At 52.9% G+C, this 27,477-nt stretch overlaps 1 protein-coding gene across 2 annotated transcripts in view; it reads right to left on the minus strand.

The window, feature by feature from the left end:
* SCUBE1 (signal peptide, CUB domain and EGF like domain containing 1) overlaps positions 1-27,477 on the minus strand; it is a 138,527-nt gene that overhangs the window by 88,114 nt on the left and 22,936 nt on the right. The window lies entirely within an intron of this gene.

The following is a 27,477-nucleotide window of genomic DNA, read 5'->3' on the forward strand; positions in this document are numbered from 1 at the left end:
CCGGGAGGGGGGCAGAGATCTGAACTCTAAAAGCCACCAACCGTTACAGTTAAAATGGGGAAGGTGGCTCTTGCTGAGAAGAGACAGAGTGGGGTCCCAGGGGAGCTGGGAAGGCCAGAGAGGGATTATTCTGAAGACCTTTCTCCACTGAACAGAGTCTTACTTAGTGGTGGCTCCCTCAGGGCCCAGGGCTAATGTCACCCTTGCTGGGGGCACCTCCCCTCCCCTCTGCAGTGTCTGCCTCCGGGCGTCTCTCCCCTGCCTGCACTAGACCATGAATGGCTCTAAGCCAGGCACCAAGTCTTGTTCATCCTACCAATAACAACGCAAAGTTAACATCCCTCGAGTGTTCACTATGTGTCAGGCATGGGGCCTCACAAATAGCAACTCACTCGACCCTTGTGGCAGCGCTGCGTGCCAGGCTGTGGGACGCCTCCATTGTGCAGACGAGGGCACCAAGACACAGACAACCAGAGTCACTTGAGCCAAGTCACACAGCTGCTCGGAGCGAAGGCAGGACTTAAACTTGCTGTCCACCTCCTGAGCTCATGCCTTTGCCCACCACGAAGCTGGCCTGGCCCCTCTCCCCACTTCCCTGGGAGCCGGGAGCCAGAGGACTGTAGACGCTGCACATCGACAGAACTTCAGTGAGCTGGCCGAGTGGCCGGGCCTTGGGACAGCGCTGTTTACACTAGCCGGGAACAATGACTCTCAAACACTGATGAATAATTTGAAACAAATGCAAGGCCATGTAAACATTTCTTTTCCCCACTCCCAAACGACAAAGCCCCGAGATTAAGCAGGAGGGAAGAGGGGGCTGCCCTCTCCGCACCCTTTTTCCACTGTGGTCCAAACACAGGCCTCCCTCAAGCTGGACAGGAAACCACAAGTCTCAGAATCCCTTTGGGCAGCCTGTGGGCATTACCAACTTCTCTAGGGGCTGGATGAGGGGCCTGATGCCCACTTCATACCCCTCACGCCCCGGGGCTCAGGCCCCCAGACAGCACTCACAGTGAAGCCTGGAGAGTGACCAGCTGGAGGAGCTGGGTCTGCGAGATGGCTACCCACGGGCCTAGGGCAGGCTGGGTTGACCTGGAACATAGCACTATGAGAACTACTTAACCCCCCGGCCCTCCTGAGGGTGGGCAGCCCGGCACACGTTGTTCCTTGGCCCCCCGCAGGACTCAGAAAACTCTGTGATGAGAGGTCCCGCACGACAAAGAGGGAGCCTACACCTGGGAGTCGGACAACCTGAGTTCTGGCTCTGGCCCATGGCCTGTGGCCTGGGGCAGGTGCTCAGGTCTCATCAGCAGGAGGAAGTGCAGACTGTGCCCTCCAGGAAGCCCTCCTGGAGCGCTGGAGGCACACACAGCCTTCATCCTTCTCTCCCATGGAACTGTTCGTGCATGGACAGGCCCCGGTGTGGGAGTCCCACGGCACCATGCCCCCACCGGGGACGAGCATCAGGGTCGGCTGCGCAGGGCTGGCAGCCTGGACATAGAGGCCAGTCCTCGCTGCCAGCCGGGGCGCTCAGGGTCTGTCCTCACAGATCTGCACCAGAGCTCCACCCTGGGGGCAGTATTCCTACCAGACAGACGCTTGGATGAGAAAATGGAGGCCTAGGGAGGAGAAGGGATATGCCTAATGCCATAAAACAGGAAGAAGAGGGATTCGATGCCTGATGAGTGTGGATCCAAGGCCTTTCCCTGCTCTTCTGTGATCTGGCTTCTCTGTGAGGACGCTTCAAGCCCAATCATGGCAACGAGAGGTGGTTCCCTGGGTGTGTCCGCTTAACACACCACCCCGACCTTACGTGCTTGTGTCTCCAATACTCCCCGTCTCTGAAGGCTTCCTGGTGCCCGGCAGATTTTGCTCACCCCCTACGCCCAGACTTGCTCCGCCCGGGACCTCGGGCTTGGTCATCCTGTCTCTACCGTGGGTTGAGGAGAGATCCGAGTCTCCCTTATACGCCTGCCCCCAGTGGATGCTCAGACTGAGTAGGCGCTAAGTGTCAGCAGGATAAATTGAATGGCACCTGTGTGCTCGTACATGCCAGTGATGGGGAGCTCATTACCTACAAGGTCAGTCCCCTGGCGCAGAGAGCCGTCCTGGTTCCTCCTGGGCACAAAGAGGGGGCACATTCAAGGCTCTCCACAGCGTGCCACCTCTCCAGCAGCCGCACCCGCTTCTGCTGTTCTCTGAACATACCCTCTTGCTCACACTCGCCTTCATATGCACACATGCACCTCCTCCTGGGGTACCCTCTCCCTCCTTGTCCAGACGGAAGTCCTTGCCTTCGAAATTCACCCAAAATGGTTTTGTTCATTCATTCCCTCCACAGACCCTGAGCACCTGCTATGTACCACACTCCCCAAGAGCTGCCGGGGCGCCAAAGTGAACATCTCTTGTTAAGTCCCTGTTCACCAAGCTGCTGCTGGACTGGCCCTGAGCACAGAGAACAGTGACGAGCTGGGCCGAGGAGGGCAGGGAGATTCATGATGTGAGGCTAGAGGACGGAGAGGTGTTGTGGAAGCAAAGTTTTGTGGAAGAGGTATGGCAGGGCACAGATGGGGAAGAGCCGGTGACCCTTTGGGCAGAAGAGGAGTTCTGGAAGATTTGCGGCCTGCACACCCCCTGTTGAGGAGACCTCAAGGGCTCTCACAAACCTTGGCTCTGTCTGGGTCCTCCTGGCCCCTATTCCCATCAGTGCTGCTGAGAGAAGGAACAGTCCTTGGGGAAGAAGTCGAGCATCATTAACCACTGCGGCCTTGGGCAGAGGCTGAGCCAGTGTGCAGGGAGGGCCCTGAGCAAGCCTGTTTCCAATCCATGCTTCAGGCTCTCTGAGTGGGCTCCGGAAGGGATACGGGGAGTATTCTGTCTCTGAATCCTGCCGGCAGCTCACGGTCCTTCATCTTCTTTTATGGCCACAGCTAAATGAACGTTCCCAGAAGTCAGGGAGCTCCTGAACACAGGGACTTAGCTGCAGAGCAGAGAGGAGGCCCTGTGGGTTTGGGGGCAGGCTCTGGGCTCATAGTAGGAAACGCTCTTAATTGGCAACAGAAGAATTGATGGATGTATTGTGGAGATCAGACCCAAAGCCCTGGCTCTGTGAAGGTCCTGTGTGGCCCTCTATCACAGGCCGCCTGGACCAGCCAGGTCATTCTCTGGAAGGCCCCGGCCTGCAGCTGCCGCCCTGCTCGTCCCCCCCCCCCCCCCGGGGGAACGTGCTCCCCTCTTGAACACACAAACACATCTTTGTGCCATGACGACTGGTTGAGCCCCTGACTCTTTTGGGCTGGGGTGGGGGCAGCTGGCAGGGGTGCAGGGAGGGGAGGGAAGGGGAAGCTGAACCGGCTGGTCATGGCCTCAGGGGGCCGCTGGCTGGTGGGGCTGCGGGACACCCTCAGAAACAGATCATCCCGATGCAGTCTGGGAGAAAAGACACATGGCCTCTGCTCTGCGCAGGCTGCTCCCAGCCTGAGTCTCAGCGGCTCATTCATTCAGCCAACAGCTGAGGGAGGACAGAAGGTGGGAGGGAGCGAGGGAGACTAGGGTGCCAAAGAGGGGCCTCACTCCAGCCCTGCCTGCGCCCCCCGCCCCCCAGCCACTCTGGCCTGAGAAGCCCCCTCCTGCCCCTCCCACACCCGAGCAGTCACCAAGGCTGTCTGTCGGCTTCCTTACCACCTTGCCCATTTGTTTGCCTCCATGACTGAGGCACCACCCTCCCTGGCTTGGGCCTCAATTCCTGCCCAAAGGCATAGTCCGCATGCTCCTCCTTGACCTCAGGGCCTCCAGCCACCCCTCCCAGTCCCGGTGGCCACGGTGGCCACTCTAGTCAAAAGAGGAATGGCACCCTGGCTCCACAGACCAAGTCCAAACAGAGTCTCCGGGGTCAGGTGTCCCCGCCTTACGCTGTAGCTCCTGACAGGAGGTCTGGATGCTGGGGTCGGGGAGACTGCCGTCAGCTGTGACTCTTGCCCATCTCTGCTGGGTGGGCCCATCGCTCACGGGCACAGGCCACCCCCGCCCCCACCAGCCAGCCAGAGGGTTGTGTCTGGGATGGGCCCATGCCCTGTGATGCCCATGGTTGTTTTCCAGCAAGAAGGTTTCCAGAGCTGACACCAATAGGCTGTCGGTTGATCTGGTTCCGGACGGCCTCTGCAGGCAGGACTGTGGTTTGCCTATGAGGTTTGCTTTTGGCCCAAGGTGCTAGTGTTTATTTTTATTAATAGCTGGCTGTTTGTCCTACTTTGGACCAAGAATCCAGGTTTGCAGTTATTTATAATAACTAAAAATTACTTCTGGATCCAGCTTTGCTTGCTTTGTGTTTCCCACGAACATTTCACGATTTGGAACAGAGACTCTGTGTTCTGCTTGGGCCCCGCCCATGTTTTCCTGGCTGCCAAGAGCCTACTATGTGTCAGACCCTGTGCCTGGCTCCGGCATCACAGACCCCACTGAGGGTCCAAGAACAGAGGTGGAGGCCCCGGCCCATCTTAGAAACCAAACTTGACCTCCAGCCCTGACAGCTCCCTGCTGGTCCCTGAGGGCTGAGGCCCCAGCCCTCCCCTGGCCCCTTTCAGAAGGGAGGCTTAGGCAGAAAAGCCTCTTGGCTATCGAACGGCTCTTGCAAAATTGCATTTGATGAGTTAAGTGTAAATAAATGAGAACCAGATGGATTAGATTTCGGGTAAAATACACATGGGTCTTAGAGCTTTGGGGCCCGGGTTCTGGCAGATCCAGGACACTCCCTGAGCTGTCAGAGGCGTTGGCATAGGCAGGGGGGAGGTAAGACTGGGGTCTCCCGGGACCTGTCTGCTTCCTGGGCTGGGCATCAGCTGGGGCCTTCTCTGGGGTGCCTGACTCTCCAGCAGGTCAGCTAGATGCAGGAGACACGGGGTCTCCCACCATGGCCCTGCTCGGACACGGAGCCCCTCGGGTTGGGCCTGCATCCAAGCTTAGGACAGGGAGATCAGGCTCATGAGTGGTGGGGTCAGCTTTCCAGACCTTCAAGCCCACCGCTCACATCCAGACTGGAGGAGCCGGCCCACGACGGGACACAGCTCCGCTGAAGCTGTTGGCCTTGAGACTCTGGTCACCTCATCCTTCATCTGGGCCCCACCTTCAATCCCAGCTGCTGCCTGGTGGTCCTCCAGAGATGGGGGAGCAGCACTGATTGTCCCTAAGGACCTGGAGATGCCGCTGACCACTCCTCCTGACGACAGTCTCCGTGAGGTCTCCCCGTGACCGCTGCCCTCACGTGCCATCCTTGCCTTACCAGCTGGCATACGAGATTCAGGGAGTAACTTGCTGTGTGACCTTGGCCCGGTCGCTTAACCTTTTTGGACCTTGGTCTCCTTCTTTACAAAACAGGGATAATAGGTACCTTAAGCTGTTTTGGGAATTAAAGAAAATAACGCGGTAAAGCACTCAGCACACAAAGACCAGCAATAAATGTTACCAACTGGTGAGCGAAGCCCCTGCCGAGGGCTCCAGAGAAGCACAGGTGTGAACTTGCCCTAGGGGACGGTAAGGTCCCTTCCAAACCGGAAGAGTGACGACAAGCCGCATCCTAAGGGAGCCCTGAGCCTTGCCTCAGCCTTCTGGTCTCCAAGCAGAGCAGCTTCAGCTTCTGGAACTGCTCCCTCCTGACAGAGGTGCTGGCTGGCTCACCACCCTGTCACCCTTCTCTGGGGAACCCTCGCCTATCAGGTACTTCATGTGGGCCCAGAACTGGACACAGAGCCATGTGTGTGGCCTCCTCGGGGTGTGGGACAAGCCCCAGTCCCTGCACATGCTACCTCTTTCACATGCCCACTTATTCTTAAAGACTTCCTTTTTTTTTTAAGGATTTATTTATTTTACAGAAAGAGAGAGCGAGCGAGTGAGCGGGGGTGGGGAGGGGCGGGGGGGAGGGAGAGAGAATCTCAAGTAGACTCCCTGCTGAGCGCAGAGCCTGACGCGGGGCTCGATCTCACGACCCTGAGATCATGACCTGAGCTGAAAGAGTCAGACGCGTAACCGACTGCACCATCCAGGCGCCTCTCCACTTGATGAGATATGATTCATAGTACATAAGGTTCATCATCTTAAAGGGTACACGTCAGCGGTTTTTATGCATTCACAAGGCGGTGCGAACATCACCATGATCTAATTCCAGAACATTTCCATCACCCCGAAAGAAACCCCGTGCTTATAATCAGTCAATCCCAATTCTCCCCTCCCCGCTGCTCCTGGCAACCACTTGCCTACTTTCTGTCTCTATGGACGGGCCTCTTCTGGACATTTTCTGTCAATGGAACCGTACAGCATGCGTTCGCTGTGTCTGGCTTCTCCCACACACCAGGACGTTGTCAAGGTCCATCCATGCTGGAGCGTGTGCCATTCATGTTTATGCCTGAACAATCTTCTACTGTAGGGAGAGACCCATTCACCGGATGATGGACACGCGGCTTGTTTCCACCCTTTAGCCGTTGTGATGCTGCTGTGAACCGCACGTTCAGCTTGTTGTGAGAACATGCTTAAATCCTCTCGGGCGTCGACCCAGCAGCAGCATCGGGTCACGCAGTAGTTCCATGTGTAACTTTTGGAGGAAACATCAAACTGTTTTCCACAGTGGCCGCCCCATTTCCCGTTCCCATCAGCAAAACGTGAGGGCTCCAGAGTCTCCATTTTTTAAATTATAGCCATCCTGGGGGGTGTGATGGTTTTGATTTGCAGTTCCCTGACTAATGGTGTTGAGCATCCTTCCACGTGCTTGTTGTCCATCTGTGTGTCCTTTTCGGGGTACTGTCTGTCAAATCCCTGGCCCACTTTTACACTGGGTACCCGTCTGTCTGCGGTTGAGTTCTGAGAGTCCTTCAAACATCCCAGATCCTAGACCCTTACCGGATACATGGGTGGCAAATACCTCTGCATTCTGTGGGCAGTACCTCCTTTGAAGCAGCTTTGGGAAGCACTGTGTCCTGGGAGCTGTGCACCTGCAGGCTCTGTTCCCGGGAGGGGCCACCCTGTCCCATGGCTTTACCTGCCCCCCAGCTGCCAACGCTGCCCAAACCTCTGGGCCTGCCTGCTCCGCCACCCTCAGGCTTGGACACCAATGGCTGACCCCTAGCCTGCGCTTAGATGTCCAAAGGCATGACAAACCTAACCCAGCCCTTGCTGAACTCCTAATTCGACCTCCCCTGAGAACAGAGCAGAACCAAGCAAAGCCTGGCCCTGCCCTCAGCCTTCCCATCTCGGCCAATGGCAGCACAGCTCACTGTCACTTCAGCCACGACACCTGGTAGTCAGCGGTGGTCCCTCCCTTCCCCACTCCCCACATCAAATCCCTTAGCAGGTGCAGTCCTGTCAGCTCTGCCCGCAAATACATCTCCTCACCCCCACCCTTCAGGTGCTGGGCCCAGCTCCGCTCCTCTCTGGCCTGGATTACGGCGGTGGCGTCCCCACGGGCCTCCCTCCTTCCGCCCTGGTCCCGCCACCCCACACAACCACCTCTGAGAGTATCGGCCAGCTGCGCTATTCCCCTGCCTAGAAGCCTCCAAAGGATTCCTTGCTGGCTTTGGATAAAACACAAACTACCTTCCCTGGCCGACGAGGCCCAAGAGAACTGTCCACACCTCCTACCAGCCTCCTCCCTGCCCTGCTGGCCCAGCTGCTGCATATGGCGTCCCTGCTGGTCCTTGACCCCAGCCGTCCTGTTCCCATCTGGAGCTGCTCCTCTGCCCAGAATGTGCTTCCTTGATCGTGGCAGGGCTGGCTCCCCCTTACTCCGACCTCAGCGCCCACATCACCTCCCTGAGCAGCGACCGAAAGCCGCGGACTTGCTCCATCCCGTTGTCCTGCCACATACCCGGCCCTTCCATCTCCTTGCTGTCTTCTCTGTCTGTTTCTCTGTCTCCCCAGAACATCCAAAGTCCTTGAGAAGGGGGACCTGGCTGTCTTGAGTGTTTCCGTATCTCAGGGTTTGAAATAGTGCATGAGGCACATAAGCCATGTTTGTGGGCTGAGTGACTGACTGACAACTACAAAACGTGGTTGGGGATGGCAGCTCTGGCCCGAAGGCCCTGGCCCAAGCCTGTCCCAGGAGGAATGCCCTGTGCGGCCCTGGAGGGGCTGCCCAGGGAGGCCTAGCTCCAGGATCCAGTCAAGGAAGGCAGCTCCAGGTGAATGAGGACAGTGAGTGCTGGTCTGCAGGACGGTGGGGTGGAGGCCACGGGCCCGTCAGGAGGGCGAGGGAGGGCTGGTGAGAGCAGAGCTGTGTTCATTCATTCACCTGCTTCAGCCCTGCCTGGGAGTGAGCCCCATCGTGGGGGTGAGGTCAGCATGGAGGAGGAGTGGATGTTCCTCAAGTCCTGGCAGCCCGTGAGCTTTGGTGCTCCACGAATGCATGAAGCCACGCAGGACTCTTGGCAGGTCAGCCCAGTCTGAAGTGTCCTCCTGCTTTGTCATTGCCTTCACAGGTATGAGGACAAAAGTCTTCAGCTGAAGAAAAGCCGTTCTAAGTGGGCAGTGCTTTAGGGAGCAGGTAGAGAGGGTACGGGTTTGGAGGCAGGGGGACACCTTCCTGAACAATACTTCGTTGACCCCTGTCTCTGCCCCTTCTGGCAAGACCAGCTTTTCCTTTCATCTCACGCACACGGGCGGGAGAGGAGGCTGCAGGGGATGGAAGGGGAGCCACATCCCTTGGGCTCCCGCTCTGTGCCAGGCACGCTCATTTCAGTGTCACCGAGCCTCAGCCTGAGGCAGCAGCAGTGTTACAGTCAGGAGCTCCGAGGGGCGAGCGGCCTGCCGTGGTCACCACACGTCAGTGACAGAGCCAGGATGGGAACTGGACGCTTTCATCCCTCCGCCCTCAGGCCTCCAACAGCACAGCTGTGAGCATGATCCTGGCTGGACATCTGTGGGAGGCACTGGAATTTTAAAAAATTTCTTTTGATGTGGATAAGAACAGAGGACTGGAAAGAGGGAAGGGGAGGAAAACCAAACAAACAAATCCTGGAACCAAAGCGAGAAGCTCTGAGAAAAGAAAGGGGAAATGCTCTGACAGGATTCTTCGTGAACATCCTCAGAAATAAAACAGGCCCCGCTGGATGTGACTGCCCCGTGGGCGTGTGTGTGGGGCGGGCAGAGGGAATGCGCCGCCTTGGGAGACACTCCGTGGAACCAGGAGGGGCTCGGAGCTCCCCATGTCATCTGCCGACACAGTCCTTCCTGCCGGACTCTGGCCAGGTCAGATGACTGACTCCCAGCATATGCCTCCCAATCTCGGCACTGCCTGGAACTCTGGACTGATTCTTCCCAATAAACTCTACATTTTCTTCCACCTTCCAAAGCTGTTGGCTTCTTCCTTCTTCCCATCTGTGCCCTCCACACGTCCGTCAGCACCACCGGGCGTTCTCTGTGAATGTGGGGCCCCCAGCATGTCCCAGGCCCCTGTGGCCTCCTGCCTGACCTGCCACAACTCCTTTTTTTTTTTTTTTAAGATTTTATTTATTTATTTAACAGAGAGAGAGAGACAGCAAGAGAGGGAACACATGCAGGAGGAGTGGGAGAGGGAGAAGCAGGCCTCCCACTGAACAGGGAGCCCAATGCGGGGCTCGATCCCAGGACCCTGAGATCATGACCTGAGCCGAAGGCAGATGCTTAATGACTGAGCCACCCAGGCGCCCCCTTGCCACGGCTCCTTAACTGGGCTTGCTGTGAGCTGGCTCATTCCTTCCTGCACTAAGTGGTCCCTCGCTAACAGGCCTGGGTCGGTCATGCAGCCACAACAGGATGAGAAATGGTTTTGTGCCAACAGAGTTGACACACTTGAGAAAGCGGTAGAGAGGCTGGAAGAGGGTGGACGTGGAGGGGTGAGTGTGGGCACCAGGGAGCTTCGTGGGAAAGGGGGGCACTGAGGGTGGCTGAAACACAGGGAAGACCACCATGCCTCCGAGGCCACCCCAACCCTTTCTAGCCCACTTGTGGCCACTTCCTTTCCATGGCATTTCTCCCCTCAAGAACCTAGCATGGCTCCCTATCATACTTGTCCAGTAAAACTGCTTTATTTAAAATTTTGAATTCACAAGGAATTCTGAAAATCAGTGACAAAAATGGATCAATAGCCCTACGCTCTAGCTACAACCATAATCACAGGTGTCTATTTTGTTTGTCTTTTTCATGTGTCGATCTTCTCCGTAGGTGACCTTTGCACCCTTCACTGAAAGCTGAGTCAGGGTGTTTTGCAGGACTCAGTCCTAGTGCCCTTCTCCCCTGCTGCTGGTCCAGGAGACAGGGGCCCTTGCCCTGGCCCTCGGCGCACTCCTCTCTGTTCCGCCCCATTAATAAAGGTCCCCGTGAGGGACACAAGGGGACCACTTAGTGCAGGAAGGAATGAGCCAGCTCACAGCAAGCCCAGTTAAGGAGCCGTGTCCTTTCCAGCCCTTTCCGTAGTAGGGACCCTTTTCTTCAGACGGGTTCCCGGAGGGAGGGTCCCAGGTTAGAGACTGGCAGTTTTTCACTTCTCACCACTTCCTGCTGGGCCCCCTTCATCTGCTGGTTCTGCCACCCCGGCGTGTGCCTGCATAAGCAGCTGCCTCTGCTGAAGTCACCTTTCTTGTGCCCTCGCCGTCCCCCAGAGGCCCACCGGTGCTCAGCCACGCCTGTCCGTCCATTTGCTCTCTCACTCAGTAAGGACACAGTGAGCGCGCGGTCAAGGCCTGCCCTCGGGGAGCTGGCTGGCCATCGGGGGAGAGAAGAGGGGCGATCACTGCAGGTGAACCACTGACTGGGGTCTCAGAGGGCTGCAGGACAAAGAGAGGGTGCGTGTGAGAAGGCTCAAGAGGCCATACTCACACACCCTCAGCCGCGTGAGGACCAGAGCAGCGAAAGGTGTGTTTGCTGGTGGATGCAGGTGTGTGTGCATGCACGTGCATGTCTGTGTGCAGCGAGGCTGGAGCGGCAGGTGGGGCGCTGGGGGCCAGGCTTGAGTCGATGCTGTGCCCAGCATGCAGCCAACGGTGACCCCCGACGTGCTTGCATCTGCAGGGATGAAGCTCCATGTCTCAGGCCTTGAGGGCATTTAGCTGACAGAAGCCACCTGTTTATCCACCACGCTCTACTCCTGAGCCCACTCTCCTACCTGGCTGAGCCTCTCTAGGCTTTGCACATGCTGCTCCCTCCTCCCCTCACCCCATCTCCACCCCCACCTGGTGACTTTTCAATCATTCCCGGCAGACGAGTTGCCCCCCATACTGGGTGTGGTATTAATTACACCAAGGATACCACACGGGGAGCATTTCCGCACACAGCCTAGAGCTCCTTAAGGGTGCAAGTCCCATGGAAATCATCTCAGGACCTCTTGACCTGGCAGATAAGGGCACTCAGGGGACATCTGCTGACCCAGAGGGCATGAATCATCCCTCCCGGGTGTTTTCAACCAGCTCGCCCCAGGAAGAGCAGAACTCACTCCGCACCCACAGGCTGCCGGCTCCTAAGTCCTGGGCTTTGATTCCAGTCCCACTTCTTGGCCACATGATTACGGGTCAGCGGTGGCCAAGGTTCTGACGGAACACCGGGAAAGCAGCACGCGAACACGAGTGCGTGCTCATGAGCACGTCAAGTCAGAGCTGCGTGCGGACGGTACTGGGCAGGAGCACTGGGACAGGAAAACTGCAGACTTGGGGGGCTAGCTTCTGTTTGGTCTAGTGATTTCCCTGAGCATTTCTGTATAATCGTTACGCATGTGGAAGATGGATACGTAAACAGAACTTTCCGACTCTGCGTGGTGAGCACGGTGACTGCGGTCGGTCCAGACGCGGGGGGGAGGCAAGTTCCCAGGAAGGGCCGGAGAAGACATGCAGAAGGACGAACGGGAGTGCTCAGACAGGCAAGAGAGACAGCAGCTCTCCAGGCAGAGGGAAGCACAGGGGTGGGAGGCGCCCCAGGACAGGCTTCATACCCATGTGAAGCCAAGGCTGGGGCTGGCAGGGCAGGCGGAGCCCAGATCACGAGGGGCTGGCTGCCAGGCTGAGGAGGCGACTCCCCGATGGCAATGGGGGCCCCCAAGAAATCCCACCTGGGGGGACCTCCACGAAAGCTTGTCCTAAATGACTGCACTGGCGTCTGACCCCTTGGTGGCCAGGGGTTGAGCCAGGGGAGGGCAAGTCGGCCTGTGGGATCCTCTCCCCCCCGTTAAGGCAGCCTGCGAGGTTACTAAAGCCCCCAGACCAAGCAGCTGGGGGGCCGCCATGGCTACCCTCTTCCCACAAACAGGCGTTCCAGCTGGGCACAAGGCGTCTCTGCCAGCCCGTCTATTTCCAGCTGCATGCGGTTGGGACGAGGTGGGTGACAGGGAGGAGTGGTACAGCGGGCAATACATGGGGCTGGCTGATGGCCACGACAAACAGCCAGGGCCAGGCCTGCTGGTGCTGGGAGAGGTGGGGTCATTGCAACATCTGTCCACATGCAGCCAGGGTGACCAACAAACGTCCAGGGTGACCCCAAACACCATCGAGGGCCCAGGCTGCTCCAAAATAAGTAAGCTAGTGGGCAGAGGAAGTACTGGACTGGAGATTCTGGGACACTCACATTTGTTGATTAATGCCCCCTTGTAGGCACATGGCTCATCTCTGCTTTGGGACGTATGTTTTGGTGGTAGGGTATTTTTAAAGAGTCTTCACAAGACACTTATTTTTAATTTATTTCTCAGAGTTTTGACCAGGCCCCTGGTGCACAGACTGCAAACAAGATGAAGGAGAGTGTGCTTGCCTGTCCCGTCCTCTGCGACTTGGTGTTTTTCTCTGCTGTTTATGCACTTGGCATGCTCTGCCCGGGGACAGGGCAGGACTTCTTCCCCAAGCCACCAAATCAAGACTTAGTCGCTAATGGTGGGGCTGGCACAGTGGAGGGACGAGAGATTTTGGCCCAGTCCTACCAATGGGAAGAGCAACCTCGTATGGTGATGCGGTCGCTGCCCTGAACATCCAGCCAGAGGGAGTGTGGGAAGGTGGCGGGCAGCGCCGCTCCGGATGCCGACCGGGCACCCCCATGTTTTCACAAAGACCACCTCGCAGTATTTCTGTAGCCCCCTCCCTTGGGAGAGAGCAGACGGCTGGCCCCAAAACACTGCTAGGAAGGGAGCCAGGAGCCAAGTCCCCAACTCTCCTGGTCTGGAACGGAGACTAACAGGAGCCGGGTGTGGGGCTGGGGACACAGGACACTGTAGTCACACAGGCTGCTAGGAGACCTCCCCAGCAGATCTCTGCAGCGCTGAGTGCACTGATGCTCTGCCCTCGTGGCAAGCTTCCCTGCCCACCACTATCAAATCATGCTCCTCTGGAAGGTCAGAATGAAACATTCTGCCCCATGCCCTACCCAGCTGCCATCCCTCCATCACACAAATGAGCCTGGGCTAGGCCTGGGGAAAAGAGCAAAGTCATGCCGGAGCCTGGCCCCCCAGGAGCTCCTGAGGCCATAAGGGAGACGCGAGATGTCCAGTGACAAGCCTGGGGGCTGTGGGCGCCCAGGGGAAGAGTGTGCAACTTAAGAAAGGCCTTCGGAAGGGGCTGACGCCTGAGCTGAGTCCTGAGGGATGAGTAGGAGTCAGCCAAAAAAGCATTAGTGAAGAGCACAGGGAGGGGTGGTTTGGGCAGAAGGAACAGCAGGTGCAAGGATGCTGCCGAGCAGGACAGGGTGGTACGTTTAGGGGAATGAAAGCTGTTTGGCCTGCTGGAGATGCCAGTTCTGAGAAATAAGAGAGAGGCAGACAGGGACTGCGTCTAGCAGAGGCGAGGAGGACACAGCAAAGGGCTTGGCCTCTGTCCTCAAGGACGTGTCATGCCACCAACGCATCGAATCACAAGATGCTGGAGGGAGAGGGGCTCCGACACCACAGCCCACTAGGGGTTCCAAACAGCGCTCTAGTACCCCGGGGCCTTGCACAGGTGGGCAGGAGTGGTGGGGGGCGGGGGTGCTCCTCGGAGAGCAGACTCTCATTTCCCGCCAGCCCTGCCTCCCAGTTCAGCCTGAGCAGCACAACCACTGCAGGATTCTGCTTGAAACTAAGGGTTCTGCTGCTAGAAATCTGAAAACCATGGGTCACATCCCATCCCTCCATTTCACATATGATGGGGAAACTGAGGCACAGAGCGGCAGGAGTTTTCCAGACAAGTCCGCGGTCCAAAGGGCCAGACCTGGTGTACCACCTTTCCACCCCAGCACCGCCCGGCCCCTTCTGCTCTCCCACACCCCTCCCCGTCCCCATCCTGTGCGGGCTGTAGGCGTGAGGCCACAGAAGGTCACTCTACCGCCCAAGATGCCCCTGGGTCTCCATCAATCCCCCCCACCCTCCACTCCAGGATCTCCCTGGTCCGGTTGTGGTTTGGGGAAAGCAAGAAGCCCATTTATAAAGACGCACAAGTGCCCAGTGGTTTTCTTTTTCTTAGGCCAAAGAATTTCCACCAGAGAAACAGTTGTAAAAAGCTGGACAGGATGCAAAAGCGGGGCCTGACCCGGCTCATCCCTACACGGCAAATCCCTCCAATCACGGGTGTTCGCATTGCCTGAAGGTGGGCCGAGAGTGGGGGCGGGGGCACAGGTAAAGAGAGCAGGAAGAAATCTCTGGAGTTTACCTGAGAAAACACTGGTGTTTATGGAGTGAGTATATGACGGTCCGAAGCGGTTTAGTTTTACATTAAAATGGTTGGCATTTTTTTCCCAGCAAGAAACGCATTCGAGCTGTTGGAAGTATAAAGACAAATAAACAGAGGCAACTAGAGCCTTCATTAGGGGTTTGAGGGAGCCACACATTGTCTCCAGCTGTCCTCCAGGATGAGAGGGGGCGCCTTCAAAAGGGCCCGGGCAGCGCGACCCTTTCATCCTGCCAGGGACGGCCCAGCCACTGGCGCCCGCCGTGACTTCCCCCCACGTGTGCAGCTGGGCTCCTGGGGCCCCCTCGGCGTCCCCCAAGCTCCTCTCCTTCTCCTCTTGATCAGTGTCACCTGCATGTCTGGGTCCTCATCCGACCCAAACGGACAGGGATCGTGCCGTTTGGTACAGAAAAAGGTGCCGAGTATCCAAGGTCACAAAATGAGCATGGGGCAGAGCTGGGACGGGAAGCCCTGGTGCCACAGGACCCCGTGTCAACAGACAGGGGCCAGAATCGGCGCAAGACGAGGGGAGAGCTTTCTGACCCCGGGAGGGCGGGGAGCAGTGGCTCATTAGGCAGGAGCACCGGGTGGAATGGGAGGGGTGGTCCCCAAGGGGCTTCATGCACAGCCCAGGCATCTTTTGCCTGCTTAGAAAGCACATCTATTGTCTTCACAAAGTACTCTGACTTTACACACTAGGATGAGTGAAATTACGTAATTCACATCTGTCGAGCCCTTCGTATGTGCTTTACAAAGCTTATCTCATTCGGTGTCTGCATCACCCCTGTCAGATAAGCTCTGCGATTAGCCCCACCGTACAGATGAGGATGCAGAGGCCCAGAGAAGTGAAGTTACTTGCTCAAGGTCACACAGCAAGTAAGTAAGCGATGGATCCAGGATTCAAAGCTAGGCAGGCTGATTCCCTGTCCTTCTTGCAGGCTGGGACTGCGTCATCTAACTCCTAATTGTAAGCTTAGGGCAGGTGCTCGTGAAATCTTCATGAAAAGAATGAATGTTAAGGGCTCCAGCTTTCACTGCCATCTAGAAGTTCCAGACTCTCACAGTCCCCCACCCCCAGACCTGACGACTCCCCCGACTTCTGAACAGGTACACCATTTCCATCTGGGTGGCTGTCGGTCATCCCAAAGGAAACATGGCCAAACTGACTCTCAAGTCCATCCCTCCCCACTCCAGTCTGTCCTGCCCCCAGGTTCCCCACCTAAGCCACAGCTCATAGCCCCCCACACACTCCAGGCAAAAACCTAGCAGTTGGTGTTGGTTTCTCTTTTTCTCTTACCTCTTCCATCGAACCCATCAGCAATTTCTGGGGGCTCTGCTTTCAAAATATATTCTGAATTCAACCACTTCTCCTCACCTCCACCATTGGCACCCTGGACTGAGCCACCACCATCTCTGACCCAGACCCAGACCACCACAGTGGTCTCTGCCTCTTCCTCCCTGTAACACATTCCCTACTTTGTGGCCAGCAAGCAAATCCCTTTTAAGTTAAAATGTCAATCAGATTAGGTCAATTCCTAGTTAAAATCTCCCATGGCTCCCAGCTAATTTAGAATAAAATCCCAAGTCCCTTCTAGAACCTGTAAGGCCCTGCCTACCTCCTAACCTCATCTCCAGTCCTTCTCCCTCACGCCTGGGCCTCCAGGCGCAGTGACCTGCTCCCAAACTCACCAAGTGTGTCCCCACCTCATTGGTCCTCTCCCTTCTGCCCGGAGGGAAGATCCTCCCTATTATTTTCTAATGGTGGCTTCCTCCTCCACACTGAGGCCGCGTGGCCCCTCTGCTTGAATGTGGGCGAACCTTTGTAACTGCTTGAGGCTAGACTGTAAACCTCGTGCGGATGCAGCAGCCATGCCGTGAGGAAGCCCGCACCGACCCACGTGGACAGACCATGTGGTGGGGAGGTCGCCCCACACGTGCTGGCCGACAGCCAGCACCAACCACCAGACATCAGCAAAGAAGCCTCCAGATGATTCCAGCCCGGCCATCAAGTCATCCCCAGCCTTGGCGTCTTCCCAGCGAAGGCCCCAGACACGGTGGAGCAGATGAGCCGTCGCTGCCGTGCCCCAGCTGAACTCCTGCCCCGTGGAAGCCAAAAGCCGACTGAAATGGAGTCTGTGTCACGGAGGGCGGGGTGGTTTCTCGTGCAGCACCAGCGCCTAGAACACTACTCCATCCAGCACACCAGTCTTGTCCCCGTCATTTTCCATCGAGTCGTTTTATATTTTCCACTGGAGCTGCCCTGACTGAACTTCCCTTCCTGAGTTCCGTGTCGGCGTGTTTACTGTCCCCCCACCCCCGTGGAAGTTCACACGTGTGTGCACGTCGTTGCTTTGTTCACCACTCCCTGGTTTCTTCAGCACTTGAAACCGCGTCTGGCCCACGGCAGGCGCTCTGCACAATTTTTTGGAATAAAACAGGTGAACATGAGGTGGAAGGCTTTGGTTATCGCAGCCTTCTACCTGTCCTCCCAGTGGCGACCATTTCTGTCTTTGTATGTTCCTAGGAGTCCTGACAGAGACGCCCCTTGATCTTTGCCAGGAGCTCAGCACGGCGGTCTGTGGAGGGACAGGGCCCAGGTGATGAGGCACCTTTACAAATTTGCTTATATTTTCATTCTACAAATGTTTATCGTATGCCTATGATGTGCCAGACATTGCACCAGGCTCCAAGGAGGAAGGCGGGGGGATAAAGAAGACGACTTCTGCTTCCAGGGGAAGGAGAGAGAGCCACAGTGGTGGTGCATGCGACGTGCTCACAGAAGACTTCAGGGCAAAGGCAGGTGAGTGACAAGAAGGACCTCACCGGGTCCTCGCTGGGGAGGGGTAAGGGAGTAGCTGTGAACAGCAGGGACATGCCGAAGGACTCCATGGGTTGGGAAGGCTGGGCCAGAGGGCACGGGATGGCACAGGTGAGAGGTGAGGGGGGAAGGCTGACAGGGCCCTGGGGACGGGGCCTCATGAGCCAGTGAGCAGATGCACTGGGAGGCCATGAGAGAGAGAGTTCTGGAAGAACAGGACTGCACAGTCACATGCGGTAAGACCACATCCTGAGGGAAGTTCAAGGGTGACACAAAGCTCCTACATGGGCAGCAGGCTCCTGCCTTGGCCAGGGGAGGCAGTACAGGTTTTGGGGAGGAGGTGCCCTTGGGGGGAGCTCTCTGGAGCCAGGGGCTCCCTCTTGCCCCCCAGCATGCTACCCACCTGCATGGCTTGGCAGATGCTGGGATTTCTGGATGTCCTCTGTGACTCCCCAATGCACAAGGGGTGCATCCCTAACACCCCAGGGAAGGAAGCCAGCCCCTCCCTGAACCTGGCCAGCCTCCCCGAGCTGGTGCTGTTCTGGACACTGTGGGGCAGGGGGGTGGTCAGTGACTTACAGGCTTGAGCTGGCAGATGGTCTCAGCACTGCCACTTACTGGCTGGGTGGCCTCGTGCAGGCCACTTTCCCTCTCTGAGCCTTGGTTTCCTCATTCATAAAAAGGGGCCATGAATGGCTTCTGCCTGTGGACGCTGTGAGGACTGATTGATGGAACGTGAACACAGCATCTCGCACAACTCTGGGCGTGTGGCAGAGACTCCAGCACAGTTCCCTCATCTTGCCCAAGTGGAACTGCCTGCCTACCACAAGGTCAGGCACACAGTAGGTGCTTAATGAGCATTAACGGGAAAGTAGCCATCTCGTTAATAAAACAACTTTTCTGCAGAACCTGGCTACAGATGACTTCTCTTCATCGGGGGAAAAAAAGTGCTGAGAAGCAAGTTCAAAATTCAAACTGTGAGCAACTTGAGAAACATATTTTTCAGTAAGTCAAGGTAAAGACTGGGGTCGAAGAAAACATCTGGCTAAGTGAACTAATGGCTTTAGAGAAAAAGGACCCTTGCTTTGTGGAGACGGGAAAAATTATCCACTGCTGGTTTTAATTTAAGATGAAAAAAAAATCTTATTCTATTAGCCTAAATATTGCTCTTATGTCCAATTGCATGGAGTTTGGAATAATATTTTTCAAACAGAACTACTGCTATTTCAAGTAATTACAATGCTAAAAGCAGTCATTTGGGGTTGAGCAAGGATCTCATCATGGTTTCAATTCCCTCTGGTGTCATTTTCTGTTATATTTGAGAAATTCCTCAATAAAGATGTCAAATAGAGAGAGGGTTTTGCTCCCCAGAGGACAGATTTGGCCACCCTCCCAGGCAAGCCATCTCCACAAGAAAATAACCTCGTTTGCTCAAAAGAAAAGGTTCAACTGTGAAAACTCAGGCAAGAAAGTAACCCCGAAGCCATCAGCCTCTTTCTCTAATTAACTCAGAATGCTTTTCGTACTCTGCTGATCGGGATTTAGTCCAGCCATCATCCCCGAGGAATTCAGTAGTGGTTGAGAGAGGAATGTTACAGCTGGACAAGACTCCTGACCTGGACTCCTGGAGACCAAAAAACAGGAGATGCGAATGGGCTTCACTCTCCCCGGTGGGTGATGGGTTGTGAGTGGGGCTCACGGTGACAGACCAGAGACAGTCAGGACTGCACAAGGCAGCAGAGAACAGAGAACCTTCCAACAACTCTGTCAGCCTCCCCGGCCACTGAGCACCCACTGGGGGCAGGCCCTGTGCTGGAAGCTTCACCAGGAAGCATGAACGTGATTCCCACTGAGACCAAGCAGGTAATTAAATGCCCAAAGACTGTGAGCAATAGGGCATGGTGAGGACTGTAGCCAACAGGAAGTACATGCCCCCTCCAAAGGGGGCAGCTGCGGCACAGCTCCTGTCAGTTGCCCTAGCCCTACACTGAGACATGGGTGAGAGGTGTCCCCTGCCTGGGGCCCCATGCTTTGGGGGTGCCTGCTCTACCTCTCCTGTGGCTGTAGCCCTCCCTGGGGAGTAAGGAGTCCACAGGGGATCATGTGCATCTGGAGCACAGACCTGCCCTTCTAGACCACACCCTGGGTATTTGAGACCCTAAAATTCCCTGTCCGAATGGCCCCAAGTCTGTTCTCAGAGGGATAGAGGACACTTAGGACCAAGTGGTGGAGAAAGGAAAGGGGGTTTGGGAGCAAACGGCCAGAGCTTGAACATTCAGGTTAGGATGTCTTCAGGCTCCCTGAGGTGTAGGATAGAGCCAGACATGGGGAGAAGAGACTCCAGCACAGTTCCCTCATCCATTGGGAGCGGGCACTGCCCACACGACCACTTTCTGACACAAAACTCCAAGGAATCCTAGATTCGAAATTCCAGTCTGGCCTTCCCGGTCATTAGGAAGGAGTATTTGTCAAGGCAGAAGAGATGGAATATATTTTAGCTTTGAAGCTTTGTCACTCTTACATACTTGGCCATGAACACGTGGTATACAGGCCCCCATCGGCACTCCTGCCGAGGCCCAGCGTGTCAGGGGCCAGGTGACTGTGGCCAAGTGGGAACAATGCTGGAAATACTGATCTTTATGTGACATCCCTTGCTTTTTCCCAATTCTTATTTATTTATTTATTTAAAGTTTTTATTTTAATCACCTGGTGCTCATCACAACAAATGTACTTCTTAATCCCTGTCATCTGTTTCTCCCACCACGCAACCCACCTGCCCTCTGATAAGCATCAGTTTGTTCTCTATAGTTCAGAGTCTGTTTCTTGGTTTGTCTCTCTCTCTTTTTTCCTTTGCTTGTTTGTTTTGTTTCTTAAATTTCACATATGAGTGAAATCATACGGTATTTGTCCTTCTCTGACTGGCTTATTTCACTTAGCGTAATACTCTAGCTCCATCTATATCATTGCAAATGGCCAGACATCATTCTTATTAATGGCTGAGTAATATTCCATTGTATATATACACCACATCCTCTTTATGCATTCATCAGTTGACGGACATTTGGGTTGCTTCCATATCTTGGCTATTGCAAACAATGCTGCTATAAACATGGAGGTGCTATAAACATTAGTGTTTTCATATTCTTTGGGTAAATACCCAGTAGTCTGATTGCTGGATTGTAGGGTAGTTCTATTTTTAACTTTTTGACGAACCTCCATACTGTTTTCCACAGTGGCTGCACCAGTTTGCCTTCCCACCAACAGTACATGAAGGTTCTCCTTTCTCCACATCCTCACCAACACCTGTTGTTTCTTGTGTTGTTGATTTTAGCCATTCTGACAGGTGTGAGGTGATCTCTCATTGTGATTTTGATTTGCATTTCCCTGATGATGAGTGATGTTGAGCATCTTTTCATGTGTCTCTTGGCCATCTGTGTGTCTTCTTTGGAAAAATGCCTATCCATGTCTTCTGCCCATTTTTAAATTGGATCATTTGTTTTTGGGTGTTGAGTTGTATCAGTTCTTTATACACTTTGGATGCTAACCCTTTATCAGATATGTCATTTGCAAATATCTTCTCCCATTCCATAGGATGCCTTTTAGTTTTGTTGATTGTTTCCTTCATTGTGCAGACGCTTTTTATTTTGATGTATTCCCAATAGTTTATTTTTGCTTTTGTTTCCCTTGCCTGAGGGGACCTATCCAGAAAAAAGTTGCTTATGGCTGATGTCAGAGAAATTATTGCCTGTGCTTTTCTAGGATTTTTATGATTTCAGGCCTCACATTTAGGTCTTTAATCCATTTTGAATTTATTTTTGTGTACAGTGTAAAAAGTGGTCCAGTTCCATTTTTTTGCTTGTAGCTGTCCAGTTTTCCCAGCACCACTTTTTTCCCATTGGGTATTCTTTCCTGCTTTGTCAAAGATTAATTGACCACATAATTATGGGTTTATTTCTGGATTTTCTATTCTGTTCCATTGATCTACGTGTCTATTTTTGTGCCAGTACCATACTATTTTGATTACTATAGCTTTGTAATATAACTTGAAGTCTGGAATTCTGATGCCTCCAGGTTTGCTTTTCTTTTTCAAGATTGCTTTGGCTATTAGGGGTTTTTGTGATTCCATACAAATTTTAGGACTTTTTGTTCTAATTCTGTGAAAAATGCTGTTGGTGTTTCGATAGGGGATTGCATTAAATCTGTAGATTGCTTTGGGTAGTATAGACATTTTGACAATATTTGCTCTTCCAATTCATGAGCATGGGATGTCTTTCCATCTCTTTGTGTTGTCTTCAATTTCTTTCATTAGTGTTTTATAGTATTCAGAGTACAGGTCTTTCACCTCTTTGGTTAGGTTTATTCCTAGGTATCTTATTATTTTTGGTGCAATTGTAAATGGGATTGTTTTCTTAATTTCTCTTTCTGCTGCTTCATTATTCGTGTATAGAAATGCAACAGATTTCTGTAGATTGATTTTGTATTCTGTGGCTTTCCTGAGTTCATTTACCAATTCTAACAGTTTTTTTGGTGGAGTCTTTTTAGGGTTTTCTATATAGAACATCATGTCATCTGCAAATAGTGAGAGTTTTACTTCTTCCTTACCGGTTTGGATTCCTTTTATTTCTTTTTTGTTGTCTGATTGCTGTGGCTAGCATTTCCAGTACTAAGTGGAATAAAAGTGGTGAGAGTGGACATCCTGATCTCAGGGGAAAGGGTCTCCGTTCTTCCCCACTGAGGATGATGTTAGCTGTGGGTTTTTCATACATAGCCTTTACTATGTTGAAGTATATTCCCTCTAAGCCTTTGTTGAGGGATTTTATCATGAATGGATGTTGTACTTTGTCAAAGGCTTTTTCTGTGTCCATTGAAATGATCATATGGTTCTTACACTTTCTCTTATTGATGTGATGTATCATGTTGATTGACTTGTGAATAGTGAACTACCCTTGCATCTTGGGAATAAATCCACTTGATCATGGTGAAAGATATATTTTTTAATGTATTGTTGGATTTGGTTTGCTAGTATTTTGATAAGGATTTTTGCATCTATGTGCATGAGAGATAGTGGCCTGTAGTAATCTTTTTTTGTGGTGTCTTTATCTGGTTCTGGTTTCAATGTAATACTGGCTTCACAGAATGAATTTGGAAGTTTTCCTTCCTCTTCTATTTTTTGGAATAGTTTGAGAAGAACAGGTATTCTTTAAACAGGTATTCTTTATCTTCTTTAAAAGTTTGGTAGAATTCGCCTGTGAAACTATCTGGTCCTGGACTTTTGTTTGTTGGCAGTTTTTTGATTACTGATTCAATTTCATTGTTGGTAATGGGTCTGTTCACATTTTCTATTTCTTCCTGCTTCAGTTTTGGTAATTTATATGTTTCTAGGAATTTATCCATTTCTTCCAGGTTATCCAATTTGTTGGCATATAAGTTTTCCTAATATTCTCTTATAATTGTTTGTATTCTGTGGTATGTGTTATTATTTTTCCTCTCTCATTTGTGATTTCATTTATTTGGGTCCTTTCTCTTTTTCTCTTGATAAGACTGGCTAGAAGTTTATCAATTTTATTATCTTTTCAAAGAACCAGCTCCTGGTTTCATTGATCCATTCTATTGTTTTTTGTTTTTGTTTTTTTTTAGTTTCTATTTCATTTATTTCTGCTCTAATCTTTATTATTTCCTTCCTTCTGCTGGTTTGGGGTTTTGTTTGTTGTCCTTTTCCCAGCTCCTTTAAGTATAAGGTTAGGTTGCTTATATGAGATTTTTCTTGCTCCTTGAGGGAAGCCTGTATTACTATAAACTTCCCTCTTAGAACAGCTTTGGCTGTATCCCAGAGACTTTAAACCATTGTGTTTTCATTTTCATTTGTTTCCATGTACTTTTTTATTTCTCCTTTTATCTCCGGGGTGACCCATTCATTGTGTAGTAGCATTTTATTTTTTATTTATTATTTTTTAAAAAAGATTTTATTTATTTATTTGACAGAGAGAGACACGCGAGAGAGGGAACACAAGTAGGGGGAGTGGGAGAGGGAGAAGCAGGCTTCCCGCTGAGCAGGGAGCCGGATGCGGGGCTCAATCCCAGGACCCCGGGATCATGACCTGAGCTGAAGGCGGACGCTTAACACCTGAGCCACCCAGGCGCCCCATGTAGTAGCATTTTATTTAATCTCCATGTATTTGTGGTCTTTTCAGATTTTTTTCCTTGTGGTTGAATTCTAGTTTCATAGCACTGTGGTCAGAAAAGATGCATGTATGTCTTTGAACTTTTAGAATTTGTTGGGGCTTGTTTTGTGGCCTAGTATGTGATCTATTCTGTGACATCCCTTGATTTTTTTTTTATTATGTTATCTTAATCACCATACGTTACATCATTAGTCTTTGATGTAGTGTTCCATGATTCATTGTTTGTGCATAACACCCAGTGCTCCACGCAGAATGTGCCCTCTTTAATACCCATCGCCAGGCTAACCCATCCCCCCACCCCCCTCCCTTCTAGAACGCTCCCTTGATTTTTAAACGTTGACAAATCATTCAATGAGGATTACGACAATGGTGATGATTACAAAAACACTGGGAGGATAAGCCAAACGTGTTTGCAGGCTGGATGAGGATGGCAGGCTGCCTGCTTGAAACCTCCACGGCAACACAATGACAGTATCCAGCACCTGAGCAAAATGTGACATCTGCACATGCAGCTCTCCGTACCTGCTTTCTTACTTAACCGTCATGGTGACCCTCCGAGACAGGGATTACTGACCCATGCCGCAGTTAGGGGAACCTGCTTGGAGGGTTTGAGGAATTGGTCCCAAACCACTGATTCATGAGCAGTGGTGCCAGAGCTTGAGCCTAAATCTTCAAATTCCAAGCCCAGCTTCCTCTTCCAGCATTCTGTGTTTCTGCCAACACAGACACCATATCGGGCACTTTATCTCTCACCGCATGTTATGGAGGAGGGATGTGAGGCTCCGGGAGGTCACGTGGTCAGTGTGGGATGGAGATGGTTGGAACCAAGGTCTGACTTCTCTAGAGCTAGAGTTTTGTTTTGAGAAGGAAAAAGCCCAAACAAAAAACATGTCTGTTGGGAAGGTTCTGCCCTCAGCTAAAAGTAGAGGAGCAACAGAGAAAGCCTTTTCTCTGTTGCCATATGTGTGAGTTAGAGCCGTATGAAGTTACAATCTGTGCTTGGAGGTGGGGGTGGGGGAGTCTTACCCAGTTCTTCAAATTAATCAGTGTAAAAAGAATCCGTTGTAAAAATAAAAATAAACCCACCCAGACTCTGCCGTTAGTCAGGAGGCACTGGGTACACCTGCCAACATCCAGAACAAGGGTATTTAGGAACAGGTGGTTCTGCACAGGGAAGAGTGCTATGACCAGAAGGGGAGCCCCATGGGTCAGACACAGTCCCGGGAGTGCTGATGGCTGGCTCTGGCCTCCACAGGCCCACCCCAATGCATTTCTTTCTGAAAGTCGGTGAGCAAGATCGATGCCCATGACATTGTGAATGCTCGATGCCAGGCATTCTGCTAGATGTTCTATAGCCACTATCTCATTCAATCCTCATGAGATAGGGACTATGAATTCCATTTTACAGGTGAGGAAACTAGGCATGGAGGTGAAGTGACTGGCCAAAGGTCACACAGCTGATAACTGGCAGAGCCAGGACCTGAGCCCAGAACGGGCGGTTCCCAAGGCCTGTCATCTGGGCCACTGGGTGCTACTGCCTGTTGTCTCATGGGGATATGAGCTCTGCCTTCCCAGACTAATCAGTTACTGAAGTGAACTCCTGGTGTCATCTGAAACAGTGGCAAACAACTGGTAAAACTCAGGGCTTGTGCTTTGGGAGGATTAAACGAGATAATGCTCGGACGAGACTTCACTTGGTGTCTGGCACAATAAAGGTCCTACGGCACAGCCCCAATCTTTACAATCTAACCAAATGCCCTGCCCACCTCTGCATCCGCCCTGAGCCCAGCCCCCAGGAGCCCCCCCCACCCCGCGGCTCTCTGCACAGGCCGTGCCCTCGTCCCAGCCAGCTGCTCCCCAACCTTTGCAGAATCTGCTCCAGGCTACCTCCTCTCTGAAGCCCCCTGGGAAGCCACCCCGCTTCCAGCCCCACCTCACCCAGTGCAGGGGCAGCTCTTCACAGGCCCCTCGGGGCTCCCACAGCCTGCTGTCCAGACCTCCATCTCAGCACTTATTTTGGGTGTAATTACATGTTCGCAGGTCTGTTTCCCATAACAAGTCTGTCTGAGATCCAACACGCACTAAACAAAAACAGGCAGGGAAATCTAAGGCCAATCCACCACTGGGTGGAAGAGTTCTGGAATACTCGGGACGCCGCACTTGCCACTCCATGCGCCGACCGGCAAGGTCTGCTGAGCCCTTTCACGAAGTCCCGCACCAAAAGCCATAAAAACATCTCAATGACCTTCTGACCCAGTCATTCCACTTCCGGGAAGAATGGTTAAAGGAAACAATTAGGAAATTAAGAAAAAATAAATCTATGCCCAGAATCAAACCTCGGGATTCTGATGGTAGGAATAAAACAAACAAAATAAACAAACAATCTAAATGTCCCTCCACAAAAGGGAGGCTGAGTCACCCAGAGTAACAGTAATGCCCTGTTCGGTGATGATTGGCGCCCGCTAAATGCCAGTCACTTCGCTCACCGTGTCACTCTGTCCTCGCACACAAGCTGGTGAAGTAGGCAGCATAATCACCCAGCTTTGACAGCGGGGAAGTAGGCTCAGGGGCTGTGACGGGAGTGACGGCCACTAGGAGGGGAATGCTGTGCCGGGAGTGCTCTAGGCAGCAGGACACCGTCTCGGTCACTGCACACGAGAGCCCGGGACGAAGCTGCTCTTTGTACCCTCCCTTTACCAATGAGGGACTGAGACCCTGAGACATGAATAACGGATCCACAGCCGCGCTTCTGCTCAGTCCATGGGCTTACCTCCTTAGCTCTAGCTGCTGGGCCCTGTGTCACTCAGCAGCCAGCAGCAGAGGAGGGCCTGGGGGACAGGCACATCTGCTCTGAGACCCTGTACTCTCTGCCATGAGATGGTCCTCCTGCTGCAGACTGCAAACCACCTCTGTTATGAATTATGTCCCCCCAAAGATGCTGAAGTCCTAAAGACCAGTCTCTGTGGAGCTGTAACCTCCAATGGAGATAGGGTCTTTGCAGGGGCGTCACAGGACTAGGGGACTGTGCCCTTGTAGAAGAGGGAAATTTGGACACAGAGACAGACCTGCACAGAGCACAGAGCACGTGAAAGCATGGGGAGACCATGATCTACAAGCACAGAATGCCGGAAGCTACCAGAAACCAGGCGAGAGGCCTGGGTCAGATTCTCCCTGGAAGCCCTCCGAAGGAACCAACTCTGCTGACAGCTTGACTTCAGATGTCTGGCCTCCAGCCTGGGAGAGAACAAATTTCTGGTGTTTGGGCCACTGAGTTTGTCACATCGTTATAGCCCTGAGTTTGTCACACTGAGTTTGTCACTCTGGCTCACGAATCACTTCTCACATTATGAGACAGCTGGCAAAATGGTGATAACTGGGGCGGGGTGAGGGTGGAGGATACCTGGGGGGCATGTGACGGGGACCACTGATTGCCACCCCAGGAAACCACACCTGGGGGCAGGGAGGGCTGCGAAGAGACACACCAGCACAACGATGCTGCTTTCCAATTTCTCTCCTTCTTCTCCTGCATGTTCCTAATTTGATCCAGCAAGCTTGCGTTACTCTTCTAAATTTCATACAACTGGCTTAAATCTATGTACTTAAAGCATGAGAATCTGGAGGCATATGAGAATACTTGTGATGGGCTGCACTGTGTTCCCCAAATCCAGGTGTTGAAGCCCTGACCCCCAGGACCTCAGAACATGACTTATCTGGAGACAGGGTCTTTCAAATGGTAACTGGGTTAAAAATGGTTGTTGGGAGGGGCCTCACTCCAATAAGACTGGTGTCCTTATAAGAAGAGGCGATTAGGACACACACACACACACACACACACACACACACA

The sequence above is a fragment of the Halichoerus grypus genome, chromosome 6 (genome assembly GCF_964656455.1).
Source record: "Halichoerus grypus chromosome 6, mHalGry1.hap1.1, whole genome shotgun sequence".
In the NCBI taxonomy this organism is placed as follows: Eukaryota; Metazoa; Chordata; class Mammalia; order Carnivora; family Phocidae; genus Halichoerus; species Halichoerus grypus.